Consider the following 14,069-nt stretch of genomic DNA (forward strand, 5'->3'; position numbering starts at 1 on the left):
CACAGAAAGAAGTAATGCAAGGAAGAAATGATGGAGATTTACTAGGTTTTTTTTTTGTTTTTTTTTTTAAGAGCTGCTACTGTGACTATGGAAGCTCCTAGGCTAGGGATCAAATCCGAGCTGCAGCTGCCACCCTCCACCACAGCCAAAGCAACACCAGATCCAAGCCGCATCTTCGACCTACACCACAGCTCCTAGGCAACACCAGATCCTTAACCAATGAGTGGGGCCAGTGATCAAACTCGAGTCCTCAGGGATCCTAGTCAGATTCATTTCTGCTGCGCCACAAAGGGAATTCCTGGCGGTTGCAATTTTAAGGGGGCTGGGAAGGCATTCATGAGAAGGTCGCATCTGAGTAGAGTGAAGGAAGAACCATGAAGATATCGGGGGAAAGGTGTTCCAGGCAGAACAGCAGGTACAAAGGCCCTGAGGCAGGACCATGCCTGGTGCATTTGAGGAACATGGAGGAGGCTAGTGTGGCTAGGAGTGAACAAGGGGGATGGGGGTGGGGGGAGATGAGAACAGGGCTTGTGTGCCTCCGGAATGCGCTGAGTAAGGTGAAGGGTTCTGAACTTGTTCAAGAGGATGGGCCGGACCGACTCAGGTGCTCACTGGCGCCCTCTGGTGGCTATGAGGGGAACAGGCCGTAGGGAGCGGAGGCGAGGGTGGGAGATAGGGCCGAAGTGACTGTAACAACACCCATCCAGGCAAGTCCTGGTGGGTGGTGACTGAAGAGATGGGAAGTGGAAGAACCTGGTCCTATCCCGAAGGCATTCCCGCCGACAGGGCAGAAATTCTGATAAAACCCCACGGGTTTTACAGAGAGACAAAGCCCCACAATCATTGATCATTTGCACAGCGGTTACTTATAGCAGATGCTGTTCTCCTGAGCTGGAGCAGATAAGCCAGGCTGTGAGTTACGAGCGATCCCGGAAACCCCAGCTATTAGCTCACCTTTTTCTCTTCCACGATAAAGTCTTTTTTTTTTTTTTTTTTAAGCTTATTGGGATATGAGCAAGGGATATCACTGTACAGAAGAGCTTGTCTCCTCCACTAATTTATAAGAAAAAGCAACCATTCACAAACGCCATCGGAAACTACTGTAATTAGTCATTCTCGGCGCCTTTTGTACACACTTCTGAGGTTGAGGGAACCCCCTCTTTATCAGCCCACCTCTCCCACATGGAGGAAGGAAGTCTCTCATCTTCCCAGCCTTCATTGCGCACAGGAATGACGGAGGAGGAACCAACACTTGTGCCCCTCCAGCCTTACCGCAGCGCGCCCAGAATCCCCCACGACAAAGGCTTTCCCTGGTGGTCAGAGCCCACTCTGCCTCTGCATTGGGTGGGCAGAAGTACCTCCCACCCGGCAGTCTCCATACCAGTTAATGCCAGCCACAGAGGAGGTAGTGGTAAATACCAGCCCTCTCGCCTGTCTGGCGGGAGAACTTGGGTGCATGCTGCCTGCAATTTCCCAAGGGGTCCCATTGAGACCTGGGCTCCAGGTGCCACCGTGGCACCATCAGCTTGCCTTGCCAGGGTTTCCTTTGCTTCCCGCCTCCCTTCCCCCGCAGGTTCCTCCTGGGATCACCTCCCAGCTGAATACCAGTACTCCACTCCTCTCTTCCAGTTTTGCTTCTGAGGAAGCTGGGCCTACTGCAAGAAGGATGGCCCAAGACAAGAAAGGTGACCCAGGAAGCCCCGCCCCCTTGGTTCTGGAAGAATGCAGAACTAGCCTTCTTCTTTTTTTTTTTTCTTAAGACAAATACAGCTCTTAAAAACAACAACAACAACAAAAAACCCTTGGAGTTCCCATCATGACTCTGAGGGTTAAGAACCCGACTAGTATCCATGAGGATGCGGGTTCAATCCCAAGCTTTGCTCAGTGGGTTAAGGATCCAGCGTTGCCATGAGCTGTCACAGACATGGCTCAAATCCTATGCTGCCGTGGCTGTGGTATAGGCCGACAGTTGCAGCTTCGATTCAACCCCTAGCGTGGGAACTTCCATATGCCACAAGTGCAGCCCTAAAATGACAAAAACAAACAAACAAAAAACCCCAACACACACAGACACCCCAAAAACAAAAAACAAGCCATGAAGGTGAGTCCAAGCATCTCCATCTGTGCTCCCCTGGCTCTGGTCCCCAAGCAATTTGGACAGAACCCCCCGAAGATTCTCATTTGTACAGAGAAAGCAGCCCGGTTCAACATAATGAACATCTTCCTACATTCCGTAGCGTGTCCTCTGAAGCAAATAAGCCATTTTCTCTCAACATAGGAAATATTGAATTGTAAAAGAGAAGCAAGATTTAAGTGGCAAGGAGAGAAGGCCTCCACGGCTTTCCCAAAATAATTGTCTGCGTTGGACGCACCTCGCCAGAGCGTTCTCTGCAGCAGCGTAATTAAATGCCTGGGGTTTGGCTGCCAAATCTCAGCAAGGCAGAGAGCCTGAGGTTCACCCATTGGGTTCAAGTTCAAAGACACAGTCAAGCTCATGTCCCCAGGAACTGCTGGAATGTCCTGGGAAGCTCAGTGTTTGAGAGTCCTAATGCCAGCTCTCTGAGACTAGATTTTAGCTTGGAACCAAAGTCACAAATTCTCCAAGGTCACAGTCCTAGGGATAGAGAACTTCCATAAGGAAGGGAAATATTTGTCACAGCAGGTTTAAGAGCCCAGAGCCTCTCCAGGTACAGACACATCCAATCTGGTAGCCTGACTCGCTTCTGATATGGTCAGTGCCCTGGGGAAGCCAGCCATTCTCTGGGCTGAGCTGCAGGTTCCAAGTTTAATTCTTGCTAATGGGCTCTAAGCAGATAAGCTAGGCACTCAAGTAGCTCTTTCTCAAATTGTCTTTCCTGGCTGGGAATTTTTCAGATACTTTCACCCAGGCTGCTGTCCCAATTAAGCAGCAGTCTCCGTAACAGGTCCAGGATTGACTGAGCATGAAACATGCAAGAAAAGTTTTTCTCACTGTCACGTCCGGGATCATCAGCTCAGCATATACAACCCCACCAGCTCCGCCACCTACATCTTGGTTCAGAAAACAATTCCTGGTTCTTCTGGGGGCCCAGAGATTGCTACAGGATCCCAGGGGGCAGCCAACCATTGAGCGATGGCTATCAGGGATTAGCCAACAGGAATAGAGCAAGCGGCTGCCTTTTAATAAGTCAAGGATATTATCGTGTTTGAGGCTGGATAATTTAATCAGGAAGCAGAAGTGGCTTGGGGCTCCTATATTTATTTGTTCCCTGCCTTGTTCCAGAGAGAACTCCAAGTGGTTACAAGGATATGTAAAATACCACACGATAGCTCCAATTAAATGAGAGATCAGGAATTAGATGTTTCAGAAGGGCAGTCTGCCAATCTGGAAACAAAGCCTTAAGGTTTCTGCATTTGTATTTAACACAGTCAATCTGAGTCTAAGAATTTAGCCCAGAGAGGAGTTCTTGCTGTGGCGCAGTGGGTTAAGAATCTGACTGCAGCGGTTCGGGTCACTGTGGAGGTGTGGGTTCAATCCCCAGCCTTGTGCTGTGGGTTAAAGGATCCAGCATTGCTATAGCTGTGGCACAGGTAGCAGCTGCAGCTCAGATTTGATCCCTGGCCTGGGAACTTCATAAGCTGCAGGTGGGCCATAAAATAAAAACAAAAATAATAATTTAGCCCAGAGAAATCGTGTGGACAAGCCCTCAACTACTAAAAGAATGCTCATTAAAATGCTGTTTAAAATTGGACAATTGGGATTTTCTCCTCTCCAGTCACCTGCCAATAGGGGGATTGATTAAAAAAAGTAAAAGGAGTTCCTGTTGTGGCGCAATGGTTAACGAATCTGACTAGGAATCATGAGGTTTCGGGTTCGACCCCTGGCCTTGCTTAGTGGATTAAGGATCTGGCGTTGCCGTGAACTGTGGTGTAGGTTGCAGATGCGGCTCGGATCCTGCGTTGCTGTGGCTCTGGTGTAGGCTGGCAGCTACAGCTCCGATTAGACCCCTAGCCTGGGAACCTCCATATGCCACGGGAGCGGCCCTAGAAAAAGGCAAAAAAAGGCAAAAAAAGACAAGAAATTAAAAAAAAATTAAAAAAGTAAAATGCATTTATAGAAGGGAACACTCTACAGCCATTAGAATTGGGGATTTTTATTGCCATCTTCAAATGTATCTTCTTTTCTAAGTTTTCTACGAATAAACACATATTGTTCGTGTGAAGATTTTTTTTCAGTTCCTTTAAAGTTTTTTTTTTTTTTTTTTTTTTTTTTTGAGTTCCCTTCATGGCTCAGCAGTTAACGAACCCGACTAAGATCCATGAGGATGCAGCTTCGATCCCTGGCCTCTCAGTGGGTTAAGGATCTGGCATTGCCGTGAGCTGCGCCAAAGGTCACAGATACAGCTTGGATCTTGTGTTGCTATGGCTGTGGTGTAGGCCGGCAGATGTAGCTCTAATTGAACTCCTACCCTGGGAACTTCCATATGCCATGGATGCGGCCCTAAAAAGCCGGAGAAAGGGAGGAAAGAGAAAAGTGGGGACATAGAGCCAGAAGTAAGGCTAAGAAAAACCCATCCCTTTAAAAACCTGAACAACCAGCATATGGTCGGGCCATAAATTTGGCTCCCAGCTCCTTAGCAGCCAACTCAAAAAGGGAAAGCTGGTCATTTGTGCGGCTCCCAGTGTCCTGAAACAAAAGCACACCAGATGCTCAGGAGAAAACTTAACTATTTTTAGTTCCAAGAACAGGCAAGGATCTCTCCCACGGTCCTCCCAAAAAAAAAGTCCAGTGTGATGTCACCAGCATCTTTCCAGACAACATCCTTACGATAGAAAAGATTCGTGTCCTCTGGATGTTCCTCCTTCTTGCTCCAATGGCAGAACAGAGCCAAAAGGTTAAAAGCAGGGGCCCAGGGTCAGGCTGCTCAGGTTCAAGTCCTGGCTCAGGCACTCACTTGCTGTGAGTCGTTTAATCCCCCTGTGCCACTGTGCCCCCATCTGTAAAATGGACACAATAACTACCTACCGCAAGGGGTTGCTGGGAAGCTTGAATGAGTCAGTTCTCGGCGTGGGAGCGGAAGTTCTCTGTGGTGCAACTGTCTAAAGATCCGGCACAGCGGCACCTGGAGTGCAGGTCCAGGTGGGTCCAGTGTGGGTTCAGTCCCTGGCTGAGGAACTTCTACACGGGGCAGGAGTGAGCAATTAGAACAGTCACCAGTATATAGTCACATGCTGCAGAAGTGTTTGCTACTGTTCCTATTATCATCCTCATGATAACCTGAGGCCAATTCGGGAGCTTCCCAAAGTCAAAATGGTTTAACTTTATGCAAGTCCTCAATTGAGAAGGTCCTGAAAGATTAGTGAAAGTCTGTTGGATTTGGAGCTGTGGATGCAGAAAGAGGAGGAATCACAGATAGCCGAGAGTTAAGTCTTGCTGAATAAGAAGAGAGATGCTTGCTCCATCCTAATCCCCAAGCAGCTGGGCCAGCTTCTCATCCTAGAGTATCTCCTTGATGTAATTTGGTGGAGGAGGGGAGTCCCATTTCAGCATAACAGGCAATTGGCAAGGTTCACCGATAACTTTCTTGGTAGCCCATCTTCTAGTCATCCTGCTCTTCCTGGGACATGCCATACTTTTCCCCACCTTCGGGTCTTTGCACTGGCCAGACAGACCCTCTTGTCACACAAAACTCTTGCCCCATCTCATGGCTGGGCTAACTCTTCCCCATTTGTAGGGCTCCAGCATAAATGTCCCTTCCAAAAGCAGCCTCCACTGTCCTGGCCCTGTGTCACCCACCTCTCAAGGCATCTGTGCATTTCCCCCTGACACACACACTTCTATCTCAACTCTGTATCAAGCATCATTCTAAGCACTCTGCATGTTTTGAGGTCTCACTTCAATGCTAGGAGGTAGGCTCTGTCATTATCTGCCTTCAATAGGTGAAGAAAACTGGGAGGGAGAGGGCTCTGGTCTCTTGCCCAAAGCTTCACAGCCTGTAAGTGGTGCAGCTGGGATTCAAACACAGGCCATCTGGCTCCAGAGTCTACACCATCAAGCTGCACGCCCCCGACCTCCTTCAAGCCCTGATCACAATGGCCATTAGGACCTCATACAAGTGTGAGTACTGGTTCCAAGCCTGCCTCTGCCCCTAGACAGGAAAAAGCATGGGGATTGGAGGCTTCTGTCTGCTTTGCTCATTGCTGAATCCCCCAAGCCCAGCCAGCACGATGAAATGTTTGTTGAGCGACTAGGTGAGGATTGGCTCATGGGACAGAGAGCTAGCATCACAGATCCCCTAAGTACTTCCCCTTGGCCACCGAATTGGTTTCCGTGTCTCCCAGGGAGGGACCATCTGAGATGAAGCTGCAGATTGTCTGAGGCAGGAGCAGAGGCAGCCGAGGCAGCCCTCTGACTGCGGGGACAGTAGAAAGGCTGTGATGAATGATCAAGGACATGCTTGTCTGCTACATCTCAGCCATGACGGGGGCTGAGTCCCTTTGGAGGGCTTGAGATAATAGCAAGCTGGCCCTGTCAAACCTGAAGGTATTGGGCCAATTCCCCCACTGAGTGATAGGCTTGACAGGTCTTAAAGAAGATATCAGCTCACCCGTGCCGAGCTGGGGAACAGGGGCCTCCCTCAGCCTGAGCATCTGGGGCTTGGCCTCTGAGAGCTGTGGCTGCAATGAGGGGCTGAGGGGTGGGGGGTCGACTGCAAGTGCGTTCATTCAAAATCCACTCCATTCATTCCCTTCCGACGCAGTTAATCCATCTTGCCCTGAGAGGCTATTTAGGCTGGCACACACAACCTCTTTTTTGTTCTTTCTTTCTTTCTTATTTGGCTGCCCCGAAGCATATGGAGTTCCCAGGCCAGGGATCAGATCTGAGCCACAACTGCTACCTAGGCCATAGCTGCAGCAACACTGAATCCTTAACCCATTATGTCAGGCAGGGGATTGAACCTGTGTCCCAGAGCTCCCAAGATGCCGCAGATCCTGTTGTGCCACAGTGGGACCTCCAACCTCTTACCCCTTGAAGCCACCCAAGCCTTGGCAGAAGACTCCCCCAATCTCCCCTGGGCCACAGTCCAGATATACTTTTTTTTTTTTTTTTGTCTTTTTGTCTTTTTAGGGCCGTACTCTCGGCATATGGAGGTTCCCAGGCTAGGGGTCTAATCGGAGCTGTAGCCACCAGCCTACACCAGAACCACAGCAACACGGGATCCAAGTCGAGTCTGCAACCTACACCACAGCTCATGGCAACGCCGGATCCTTAACCCACTGAGCAAGGCCAGGGATCGAACCCACAACCTCGTGGTTCCTAGTCAGATTCATTAACCACTGAGCCATGACGGGAACTCCCAGACATAGTCAGCTGTCTTAGGCTCCACCATTACAGTGCCAATGTGGATGAATAACGAATAAGACAGTTCCTTGGGGAAGGTGGGAAGAGACACAGGTCTCTGAGTTTGACTGACTGCCCCCGCCCCGCTCCCAGGGTCCAGGGTGTGGGGTGTGAGGAAGGTTTGCCTTGTGCAAGAATTTACCAACGCAGTCCCTTCCCTCTGAGTGTGGCCCAGACTGTCAGAATCCCCATGGATCCCTGCAGACAGAGCTACGAGTAGGGCTTATGGACAGGTTGTGGTCTGCATTCAGGCCACAACACAAGGGCCACTCTGGTCATCAGACCAGCTTGCTCTGAGAAAATCCAAGTTCCTCCTCATCCCCAGCACTCAAGAACACCCCATTCTGGAGTTCCTGCTGTGGTGAAACAGGACCGGCGGCATCTTGGGAGCGCTGGGTTGCAGGTTCAATCCTCAGCCGGGCACAATGGGTTAAAGGATCCCGAGCTGCCACAGCTGTGGCATAGGACGCAGCGTGGCTCAGATCTGATCCCTGGCCCAGGAACTCCATATGCTGTGGGGCGGCCAAAAAAGAAAAGAATAATAAGAGAAGACCCTATTTGAGGACATCCCTCTGGGAAGAAACAAACTCTTAACTTGAGTATGCTGAGTCTCATGGGCCTCCTTTCAGATCTTCAGTGACGCCTGAGCTCTTTATCAGGCCATGGCCTTTGAACGTGCTGTCACACCCACAGTCTTCCAGATGAGCCACGATGAGGGCTTGCACCCCAGTAGACGTAATGGGGAAAGCAAAGGGGTAGGTTCTTATGGTGTTTTTTTTTTTTTTTTTCCTTTTTAGGGCCACAGCCATTGCATATGGAAGTTCCCAGTTTAGCAGTAGAATCGGAGCTACAGCTGCCAATCTATGCCACAGCCATAGCAACGCCAGATCCAAGCCGCATCTGCAACCCACACTGCAGCTCACAGCAATGCCGGATCCTTAACCCATTGATCGAGGCCAGAGATCAGATCCGCATCCTCCTAGATACTATGTTGGGTTCTTAGCCAGCTGAGGCACAACGGGAACTCCCAGGTTCCTATGTTTTAAAGGCAGAGCCCCCACAATTTGATGGACCAGATATGGGGTAGAAGGGAAGGAGGGGAGTTGAAAATGACTCTGACTTTTGGGGCCGAAGCAATGGAGTGGACGGAAGGGGGTGCCATTTACTGAGCTGGGGGAGGAGCGCATGGAGAGTGGGAGGGGGATGTTGAGGAAAACGGGGGAGGGGGGATGGAAATCAAGAGGCATATTCAGTTCACGATGCTTGTGACCACATCCAGGTGAACTATCAAGGAGGCAGCTGTGGGGCCGAGGAGAGAGGGTTTGGCTAGAGATACCTACTTGGGTACCCTCAGCAGAGAGATGGGATTAAAAGTCCTGGGAAGCCTCTCTAATTGGTTTTATATTTTATGTAACACTTATAATACAGTGCTCTTTGCTACGGATTGAGTGTTCCTGTCTCCCCAAAATTCGTATGTTGAAACGTAATACCCAATGTGGGGGTATTTGGAGATTGGGCCTTTGAGAGTTGAATTAATATCCTTATAAGAGTCCCCAGGGAGTTTCCACTGCGGTGCAATGGGATCAGTGGCATCTCTACAGTGCTGGGACTCAGGTTCAATCCCTGGCCTGGCACGGTGGGTTAAGGATCCCGAGTTGCCGCAGCTGTGGCTGAGGTTGTAACTGTGTCTTGGATCTGATCCTTAGTCTGGGAATTCCATATGCCTTGGGGCAGCCCAAAAAAGAAAGGAAAGAGAGCAAGAGAGAGCCCAGAGAGCTCCCTGAACCCTTGTGCTATATGAGAACACAGTATAAAAACACATCTATGAACCAGGAATCTGATTCTCAGCAGGCACTGAATCTGTTGATGCCTTGCTCAGACTTCCCAGCCTCCAGAACTGTGAGGAATATATATCTGTCATTTAAGCCACCCCCTCTATGGTATTTTTGTTATAGCAGCCTGAAGGAACTAAGATGCTCTTCTAAGCTGCCTTTACAAATATGAAAGCTGCCCCTCCTCCGGTGAGGTACCTACTAACATTAGCTCCATTTTATGGATGGAAAAACGGAAGCACAGAGAGGAAAGTCAGTTGCCCAAACTCACAGAGCTGGTAAATGTCTGAGGTGGAATTTGGACCCCAGGCCCAGAAGACTTTCAGTCCTCCCTCTTAGCAGCTGTGCTTATAAGTCTCTCTCCACCAAAGCTTGGTTTGAGCCTTGCTCAATGGATCACCCTGTGATCCATTCTCTCCAGAGAGGGCAGAGCCAGCTTTTGACATGTCACCCCCACATCAAACTCACAAGGCTCCCTCTGCCCTCAGTATAAAGCCCAAATGCCACCTGGAGGCAGGTCCTGCCCACTTGTGTGCAGTGGAATCCTCAGCCCCACCGCTTGTGTCTTCAAACACCTGTTTCCATCTCCTTTCCTGCCCCTGGACCTTGGTCCGTGCTGTGTTCTTAGCTTAGGACACTTCCCCTCTCCTTCACGTGGGGGAAACCTGCTCAGGCCCCAGCAAAGTGGGGTGTTCTGGTTCCAGGTTGGGCCCCTCCCTTTTTTTTCTTTTTCTTTTTATGGCTGTACCTGCGGCATATGGAAGTTCAGCAACACAGGATCCAAGCTGCATCTTCGACCTACACTGCAGCTTGCTGCAACATCAGATCCCTAACCCACTGAGCAAGCCAGGGATGGGACTCACCTCCTCATGGATACTTAACCCGCTGAGACACAACAGGAACTCCGCCCCCCCCCGCCCCAAATAGTTTCCTGGCACTTTAGTACCATCCCCTACACACACACACACACACACACACACACGCACGCACGCACGCATGCACGCACGCACATACACAGAGTCCTATGACAGTGGGATTTGTCAGTTCTATGCAAAGGAAGGTCCTCTAGCATCACAAAAATGGCAGTGGTAGTAAAAATAAAATTATTATTATCATCGATAATAATTAACATTTACAGAGCATATCTTGAGAGCCAGGCCCCATTCTAAGGGCTTTGCAGATTGTTTCTTGCCAATCCTCAAAAGAACGGTAGGAGGTTGAACCATGATCAAATGTTCAAGTCCTGGGCGGTCCACTTCCTCTTTGTGACTTCCTAAGCAGATCACTTTACCTCCTTCATTAGTAAAATGGGAACTAAAACTGCCCCTTGTCTTTCCCGCCTGCCTCCACCCCCCACCCCCCACACATCAGCTGCCTGATGGCTGAATTTTCTTTCCTTTCCCCGCTTGGCTCTGTATGGTTGGGAACCACAGCCCCTACACTCCTTTGTAATCATTTCCGGAAAGGTTCAGCCAATGGGAGGCATTCATGGAAGATCCGAGGGTGGGACCAAGGGAGAAGCAGGGGTATTACCCCAATTTCTCTGCCTCCTAGGCTCCAGCATTGGCTCTGTGACTTCAGCTCCCTCTGGTAGTCCTACTCCTGGGCTCTGTTTAGACCACGCCTTCTATTAGGGTCTATCTACCCCTGAGTTCTAGAGGGATAAAGACTCTCCACTGTTGCAAATCTCTGGGTTTCATCTCCATCTCTGTTTAGTCTCTCATTTTTCTGACATCTTTATAACTATATAAGTGAATTAAAGGCCCTGAAAGCCCTAGAAGGGTTCTGGTTTTCTAGTCAGCCTCTGAAGGGTATAGCAGCTGCTCAATAAATACCTGTGCATCAACAGGCAGGTATAGAGTTTAATAGCACAGCTGCTTCAGTTCAAATTCTGACCTACTCCTTCCTATGTGACCTTGAGCAGGTACCTTAACCTCTCTGTGCTTTTCTTTTTACTTACTTTTTTTTTTTTGGTTTGTTTGTTTGTTTGTTTTGCTTTTTAGGGCCACACCCGAGGCATATGGAGGCCAGGATAGGGGTCAGATTGGAACTGCAGCTGCCAGCCTACACCACAGCCACAGCAACGCAGGACCCAAGCTGCGTCTGTAACCTACACCACAGCTCACAGCAACACCGGATCAAGCACTGGGCAAGGCCAGGGATCGAACCTGCATCCTCATGGATACTAGTCAGATTCATTAACCACTGAGCTATGATGGGAACTCCTACTTACTTAATTAATTTTGCTATTTAGGGCCACACCTTTGACATATGGAAGTTCCCAAGCTTAGGGGTCGAATCAGAGCTGTAGCTGCTGGCTTACACCACAGCCACAGCAACTTGGGATCCGAGCCACATCTGCAATCTCCACCACAGCTCAAGGCAACTCGAGATCCTTTAACCCACTGAGAAAGGCCAGGGACTGAACCCACATCCTCATGGATACTAGTCGGGTTCAGAACCCGCTGAGCCACAGTGGGAACTCCATCTCTTTTCTTTTCTTTTCTTTGGTCTTTTTGCCTTTTTCTAGGGCCACTTCCACGGCATATGGAGATTCCCAGGGTAGGGGTCTAATCGGAGCCATAGCCACTGGCCTATGCCAGAGCCACAGCAACGCGGGATCCGAGCCGCGTCTGCAACCTACACCACAGCTCACAGCAACGCCGGATCCTTAACCCACCGAGCAAGGGCAGGGATCAAAGCCGCAACCTCATGGTTCCTAGTCGGATTCGTTAACCACTGCGCCACGACGGGAACACCTCTTTTCTTTTCATTTATTTTCTTTTTTCATGCCCATGGCATGCAGAAGTTCCCAGGCCAGGGATGGAACCCACACCAGAATAGCGACCTGAGTCACAGCCGTGACAACATCAGATCCTTAACTTGACAAGCCACTGGAGAACTCTGCCTGCTGACTTTTTTAAAATAAACTTTTCATACTGGAATGATTTTAGATCTACAGGAAAGTTATGAAGATAGGACAGAGAGCTTCCAAACGCCCCTCACCTGACTTCTCTAGTTGTTAACTTCTTACATATTCATGGGACATTTGTCACAACTAAGAAACCAGAATCACTATGATTAAACTCCTGACTTTATTCAGATTTCCCGTTTTTCCACTTGTGGACTTTTTCTGGTCCAAAATCCCATTCAGGATCCCACATTGCATTTCATCATCATGTCTCCTTAATCTTCTCTGGTCTGTAATAGTTTCTTAGTCTTTTCCTGACCTTGGCAATCTTGAAGCACACCAGTCAGGGATTTTTGTATTGTGCTCCCCCGGCTTTGAAGGGCAAGAACCAGGTCCTCATTTCTCCCTGAGGTTTCCCTGGCTCACAGCCCAATGCCTGGCACGCAGGAGCTGCTTCCCAGACACTTCCTGAATGAATGCACACACAAATGACAGTCATTTATTTCTTTATCCTCCACACTCCATGTTCTGCAGGCGTCCCTGCCAGAGGCTACATCTAGAAAAGTTCACAGTGCAATAAAAGCTCTTCTCCTTTCAAAAAAGTTCGTGTTTGATCCCTTCTTTGTAGACATCAAGGCTTCATTTCTTTAATATTTAGGGGCTTTTGTACCAAAGAGAAACAGCTACATTTGCATCAGATGTCTCATTTTTCAAGGCAAGCGAAAGAGGTCTTTCTAGCAAGACGGGGTTTCTTCCTTCCTAGAGCTATCATTTGATTTCTCAGCTTCTCCCTCCCCAGCCTTTGGGCTTTTGGCAGGGGGTGGAGTGGGGGTGAGAGGCTATGGAATTATCCACATTTTTTATGTTCTCTCTGTTCCAGCCCGAGGAAGCCTTTTCTTTCCTTTCTTTCTTTTTCGGGCTGCACCTGCGGCATATGGAAGCTCCCAGGCTAGGGGTCATATTGGAGCTGCCAGCCTACAACACAGGCACAACCACAGCCACAATGGATCCGAGATTCATCTGTGACCTACACCACAGCTTGTGGCAATGCTGGATCCAAAACCCACTAAGCAAGGCCAGGAATCGAACCTACATCTTCATGGATACTATTCAGGCTCTTAACCTGCTAAGCCACAACAGGAACTCCCCCGAAAAAGCTTAATTAGAACCTCACAGAGTTGCTGAGATGGTTTGCCTCAGGACCAGGAAGGGGCCTGGCTGGTGATGGGGATGAATTAGAAGCCTTCTCTTCCATCCCTCTGAATGACTTGATATTTGCCACAGGAACAAAGAGGCTTGCCTTTGGGGACACAGAGCGTGCCCCTTCCTCATATTAGCAAGTCAGAAATAGGAATTCCCTTTAACCATGCAGGCCTGCAGGTCTGGCTGCTTTTTTTTTTTTTTTTTTTTTTTTTTTTCCTTTTTAGGGCTGTACCTGTGGCATTTGGAAGTTCCCAGCCCAGGGACTGAATTGGAGCTGCAACTACTGATCTACACTACAGCTCACAGCAATGGGTTCCTTAACCCAATGAGTGAGAGATTGAACCTCCATCCTCATGGAGACTAGTTGGGGTTTTGTTTGTTTGTTTTTTGCTTTTTAGGGCCACGCCCACAGCATATGGAGGTTCCCAGGCTAGGGGTCAAATCGGAGCTGTAGCTGTCAGCCTACACCACGGCTGCAGCAATGTAGGATCTGAGCTGCATCTGCAACCTATACCACAGCTCACAGCAACGCCAGATCCTTAACTCACTGAGCAAGGCCAGGGATCAAACCTGCATTCTCATGGATACTAGTCAGATTCATTAACCATTGAGCCACAGCGGGAACTCCGAGACTAGTTGGGTTCTTAACCTGCTGAGCCACTGGCTGCTTTTTAAAATTTCTTAGCTCTGGCAAGCCAAGGTGAAGCCGGGGACTGTAAGAAAAATGTCCACGTTGAGGTCA

The 14,069-nt window shown here is 49.2% G+C and overlaps 1 protein-coding gene across 3 annotated transcripts in view; it reads right to left on the reverse strand.

Annotated features, from left to right (window-relative positions):
* OLFM2 (olfactomedin 2) overlaps positions 1-14,069 on the reverse strand; it is a 73,130-nt gene that overhangs the window by 9,945 nt on the left and 49,116 nt on the right. The window contains exon 1 of one of the 3 annotated variants that reach the window (XM_021083782.1): positions 5,006-6,461. The exons of the other annotated variants lie outside the window; for them this stretch is intronic. The gene's annotated coding sequence lies outside the window, so the exon portion shown is untranslated. Of the gene's footprint in view, positions 1-5,005; positions 6,462-14,069 lie in introns of those variants that run through there. 3 annotated transcript variants of the gene reach the window in all.

Source organism: Sus scrofa, chromosome 2 (genome assembly GCF_000003025.6).
Source record: "Sus scrofa isolate TJ Tabasco breed Duroc chromosome 2, Sscrofa11.1, whole genome shotgun sequence".
Taxonomy (NCBI): Eukaryota; Metazoa; Chordata; class Mammalia; order Artiodactyla; family Suidae; genus Sus; species Sus scrofa.